Below are 6,008 nucleotides of genomic sequence, written 5' to 3'. Positions count from 1 at the left end.
ATATCCTCTTTTTTGTTCTTCTGACTTCCCATTGAAGTGTACTCCTATAGTTTTTTATAGTCATCTGGGGATTCACTTGAGCGTGAGACTTTAAACCCTATCTATGTCTTCTTTTTTTCCTGACCAGAGCCTCAATATCCCTATCCCTGGACTCTTGATATCACACATTTAAAAGCTTCCAATTTGCCAGTCGCTACTTATCCTTCAAACAGACCCACGCAATCGACCTCTGCTAGATCGTGCCTAATGGCCCCAAAATTGGCCCTGCTCCAGTTTAGCACCTAAACCTCTGCATATCTCCTTTATGTTTCAGTATCTATGTTAAAACTGTGACGTGGAGGAGCTAATGTTGGACTAGGGTGGACAAAGTTAAAAATCACACAATACCAGGTCATAGTCCAACAGATTTATTTGGAAGTACGAGCTTTCAAAGCGCTGCTCATCCATTGGGTAACCTAGTGGGGCAGGATCACAAGACGCAGAAGTCATAGCAAAAGATCATAGTGTCATGCAATGAAAACAATATATTGAGCAAACATTGATTGTTGTTAAGTCTTCCAACTTTTAGAATGTGTTGCAGGTTTCGATTCATGAATATGGAGATCGCAGAACTTCTTTTAAGTCACATTCTCAGGGTAGCTTAAGGTTTTATTTTTAAAAGTGGCATCTCAGCTCAGGGCAATGAATTAAACGTGAGAGGTTTGAGTCTGTCTGTATCCCAATCTTGCATTTGCAGAACTGTATTAGAGGAAGTTTATGTGGTGAATTTACATTTGCAGAACTGTATTTATGGATAACTTTCTATTTTTGCTCAAAAATCAGACAACCTGCAGGAAATCAATGCAGCAGTCAATCCATGCGGCATTTTATCAATTCCTACTTTGGACATGGCACACGTCTCCGCTGGCTACATCTATGGGAAGTGGACCCAACTCCAGCTCCTTGAAAACCGTGTTAGGGAATTGGAGCTGGAGCTGGATGAACTAAGGATCATTCGGGAGGCTGAGGGGGTAATTGAGAGGAGTTACCGGGAGTTGGTCAGCCCTTAGGCTCAGGGCAAGGATACATGGGATACAGTAAGGGGGAGGAAAGGAGACAGACAGACAGTGCAGAGACCCCCTGTGGTCATTCCCCTCAGCAATAAGTACACCTTTTTGGATACTGCTGGGGGGGTGTGACCAACCAGAGGAAAGCCAGAGCAGTCAGTTCTCTGGCACTGAGCCTGACACTGTGACAAAGGGGAGGGGGCAGAATAGAAAAGTACTCGTGGTAGGGGACTCGATAGTTAGTGAAATCGACAGGAGATTTTGTGGTCAGGATCGGGATTCCCGGAAGGTATGTTGCCTCCCTGGTGCCAGGGTCCGGGACGTCTCCGATCGGGTGTATAAGGTTCTAAAAGGAGAGGGCGAACAGCCAGAAATCTTGTTACATATTGGCATTAATGATATAGCCAGGAAAAGGATCTAGGATATAAAAAGTGATTTCAGCGAGTTAGGATGGAAGCTGCAAAGCAGGATGAACAGAGTAGAGTTTTCTAGTTTACTACTGGTGTCACGAGATAGCGAGGCGAGGAACAGTGAGAGGGCGCAGCTTAATACGTGGCTGTGCTGCTGGTGTAGGAGGGACGGCTTCAGATATGTAGATAATTGGGATGCCTTCTGGGGAAGGTGGGACCTGTACAAGAAGGACGGGTTGCATCTGAACTGGATGGGGACCAATGTCCTGGGTGGAAGTTCTGCACGAGTAGTTCGAGAGGGTTTAAACTAGTAAGGCGGGGGTGGGAACCTGAGCTGTATAACGGAGATGAGAGGCGATGCAGATGAGGCAGTAGCAAGAGGTAGACCAGCTAGTGGGAAGGATTTTCCTGGCAAGGAACCAAGGTATCAGTTAAAGTGTGTTTGCTTTAACGCAAGGAGTATCAGGAATAAAAGTGATGAACTTAGAGCATGGATCAGTCCCTGGTGCTATGATGTTGTGGCCATAACAGAGACATGGGTTTCTCATGGGCAGGAATGGTTGCTGGATGTTCCAGCGTTTAGAGCATTTAAAAAGAATAGGGAGGGGGGGAAAGAGGAGGGGGTGTAGCACTACTAATCAGAGTGGGTATCACAGCTACAGAAGCTTCCATTGTCGAGGAAGATCTGCTTACCGAGTCAGTATGGTTGGAAATTAGGAACAGCAAGGGAGCAGTCACCTCGTTAGGGGTTGACTACAGGTCCCCCAATAGCAACAGGGAGATGGAAGAAAGCATAGGTCGGCAGATTTTGGAAAAGTGTGGACGTAGTAGGGTTGTTGTAATGGGTGACTTTAACTTTCCCAATATTGATTGGAACCTCCTTCGAGCAGAAGATTTGAATGGAGCTGTTTTTGTAAGGTGTGTTCAGGAGGGTTTGCTAACTCAGTACGTTGACAGGCTGACGAGGAGAGAGGCCATTCTAGACTTGGTGCTCTTCAATGAGCCGGGGCAGGTGTCAGATCTTGTTGTGGGAGAGCATTTTGGTGATAGTGACCACAACTGCCTCACATTCTACATAGCTATGGAGAAGGAGAGGATTAGGCAAAATGGGAGGATATTTAATTGGGGAAGAGGAAACTATGATGAGATTAGACAGGAGTTAGGAAGCATGGATTGGGAGGAATTGTTCCATGGTAAAGGCACTATAGACATGTGGAGACTGTTTAAGGAACAGTTGTTGCAAGTGATGAATAAATATGTCTCTCTGAGACAGGCAAGAAGTGGTAAGATAAAGGAATCTTGGATGACGAGAGCAGTGGAGCTTCTCGTCAAAAGGAAAAAGGTAGCTTACGTAAGGTGGAGGAAGCTAGGGTCAAGCTCAGCTCTAGAGGATTACAGGCAGGCAAGGAAGGAGCTTAAAAATGGTCTGAGGAGAGCCAGGAGGGGGCACGACAAAGGCTTGGCAGAACATATTAGGGAGAACACCAAGGCATTTTACACTGATGTGAGGAATAAGAGAATGGTCAAAGAAAGAGTAGGGCCGATCAGGGATAGCATAGGGAATTTGTGTGTGGAGTCTGAGGAGGTAGGGGAAGCCCTAAATGAGTTTTTTGCTTCTGTCCTTATGAAAGAAACGAACTTTGTAGTGAATGAAACCTTTGAAGAGCCGGTATACATGCTGGAATGGACAGAGATAGAGGAATCTGATGTGCTGAAAATTTTGTCAAACAGTAAGATTGATAAGTCGCCAATCCGGGACCAGATTTGTCCTCGGCTGCTTTGGGAAACGAGAAATGCAATTACTTCGCCACTTGTGAAGACCTTTGCATCATCGCTCTCCACTGGAGTCGTACATGAGGACTGGAGAGAGGCAAATATAATTCCTCTCTTCAAGAAAGGAAATAGGGAAATCCCTGGCAATTACAGACCAGTAAGTCTCACGTCTGTCGTCTGCAAGGTTTTAGAAAAGATTCTGAGGGATAGGATGTCTGACCATCTGGAAGCGGGTACCAAACTGAGCATGACTGAACAGGTTTTTGCTGAGCATGTGCTATTGTAGCATTAAATGCAGTCAACATGGCTTTGTGAGGGGTAGGTCATGCCTCACAAACCTTATCGAGTTCTTTGAGGATGTGACTAGACACGTGGATGAGGGTCGAGCTGTGGATGTGGTGTATATGGACTTCAGTAAGGCATTTGATAAGTTTCCCCATGGTAGGCTCATTCAGAAGGTCAGGACAAATGGGATTCAGGGGAACATAGCTGTCTGGAAACAGAATTGGCTGGCCAACAGAAAACAGCGAGTGGTAGTAGAAGGAAAATATTCTGCCTGGACGTCTGTGGTGAGTGGTGTTCCACAGGGCTCTGTCCTTAGGCCTCTATTGTTTGTAATTTTTATTAATGACTTGGATGAAGGGATTGAAGGATGGGTCAGCAAGTTTGCAGATGACACAAAGGTTGGAGGTGTCGTTGACAGTATAGAGGGCTGTTGTAGGCTGCAGTCGTGAGATCTTGTTGCAGCTCTATAAAACGTTGGTTAGACCGCACTTGGAATACTGCGTCCAGTTCTGGTCGCCCTATTATAAGAAAGGTGTGGATGCTCTGGAGCGGGTTCAGAGGAAGTTTACCAGGATGCTGCCTGGACTGGAGGGCTTATCTTATGAGGAGAGGTTGACTGAGCTCGGACATTTCTCATTGGAGAAAAGGAGGAGAAGAGGGGACTTAATTGAGGTGTACAAGGTAATGAGAGGCATAGATAGAGTCGATAGCCAGAAACTATTTCCCAGGGCAGAAATGACTAACACGAGGGGTCATAGTTTTAAGCTGGTTGGAGGAAGTATAGAGGGTATGTCAGAGGCAGGTTCTTTACACAGAGAGTTGTGAGAGCATGGAATGCATTGCCAGCAGCAGTTGTGGAGGCAGGGTCATTGGGGACATTTAAGAGACTCCTGGACATACATATGGTCACAGAAATTTGAGGGTGCATACATGAGGATCAGTGGTCGGCACAACATCGTGGGCTGAAGGGCCTGTTGTGTGCTGTACTGTTCTATGTTCTATGTTCTCAGTAGAACCGATCTGATTCAAGATTGGGATGAAGACAGGCTCTAAACTCACATCTTTAATACATTGTCTGACCTGACGAGTCACTTTTTTTAAAAAAACTTTGTTTTCTCAAGAATGTGACTTAAAAGAAGTTGTGAGATTTACATATTAATGAACCGAAACCTGCAACCCATTCGAAAAGATGAAACACTTAATATCAATCTAGGTTTGTTCATTAATTTGTTTCAGTTGTACGACACTATAATCTTTTGCTATAAATTCTGTGTCTTATGTTCCTGCCCACTAGTTAGCTGATGAAGGAGCAGTTCTCTGAAAACTAGCAAATCCAAATAAACCTGTTGAACTATAACCTGGTGTTCTGTGATTTTTTTTACTTATGTTAAAACTAAGAGTGTTATTGTCACTGGACCCAAAGTGCTCTCCGACTGGCCCTTCAGTCACTCAGGCGACCTCATTTCCTGAGAGGATGTCCAGTGTTGCACCGTCTCGAGTCAGCCCTTTTACATATTGATTTAGGAAACTTTCTTGGGCACTTCTGGCGAATGTGTACTGTCACCAAAATGGTTTGGGTTCCGCTGCAAATTGTGAAGGGAGTATAACAAAGCTAAATGAGACATGGATGGGTTTGGTGAATGGAAAAAGGTGTGGCAAATGCAATGCATGTTGGAAAATGTGAGATTATTCATTTGTCAAGGAGAAATATATAGAAGAATAGAATTCAAATGGTGAGAGATTGCAGGGCTTGGAGATGCAGCAGAATCCATCTGCCCTGGAGCATCAATCACAAAAGGTTAGAATGCAGATATGGCAACCAATGACGAAATTGAAAATAATTTGTAGTGAAGAAATTGAATTCAAGAGAAGAGAGGTTGTTCTTTAGTTATACAGTGCATTGCTGAGAGCAAATTTGGAACACTGTCACGGTGCTCGGCCAAATTCCTGGAAGTCCTGCCTTAATGTTTGTGCATCTCTGGACAACACATTGCCTGCAAAGGTTCAAGAAGGCAGATCGCTGCCATTTTCTCAAGGGGCAATCAGGGATAGACAATAAATTCTGGCCCAGACAGCATCAACAATTTCACATAAATGAATGAACATACGTAATAATAAAATAACATAAAAAACAAAGAAATGCAAATTCTATCTGACTTAAGGCAGGGTGTCGATGTGCCAGTATCAATTCAGAGGACGCTTCCCAGAAGAATACCTGGAATGAACGCAATAACTCGCCATGAAATCTTGGACAGGCTAGGTTTTTATTTGTTTGAATTTAAAACCGGAAGGGCTGACATGTTTGAAGCATAAAAGATCCTGAATTAGAAGTGGGAATGATGTTTCTTCTGTGCAAATCTAGAATTGGAAGTCACAATTCAAAAATCAGCGTTTTGCCATTTACATAAACATCAGCTCATTCTCTCTGTCTGTCATTATTTGTCCGTCTATCTTATCATCTATCTATCTATCTATCTACACATATATATATCAC

This window comes from Chiloscyllium punctatum, chromosome 36 (assembly GCF_047496795.1).
Source record: "Chiloscyllium punctatum isolate Juve2018m chromosome 36, sChiPun1.3, whole genome shotgun sequence".
Taxonomy (NCBI): Eukaryota; Metazoa; Chordata; class Chondrichthyes; order Orectolobiformes; family Hemiscylliidae; genus Chiloscyllium; species Chiloscyllium punctatum.
Note: the sequence above shows the minus strand (reverse complement) of the source record.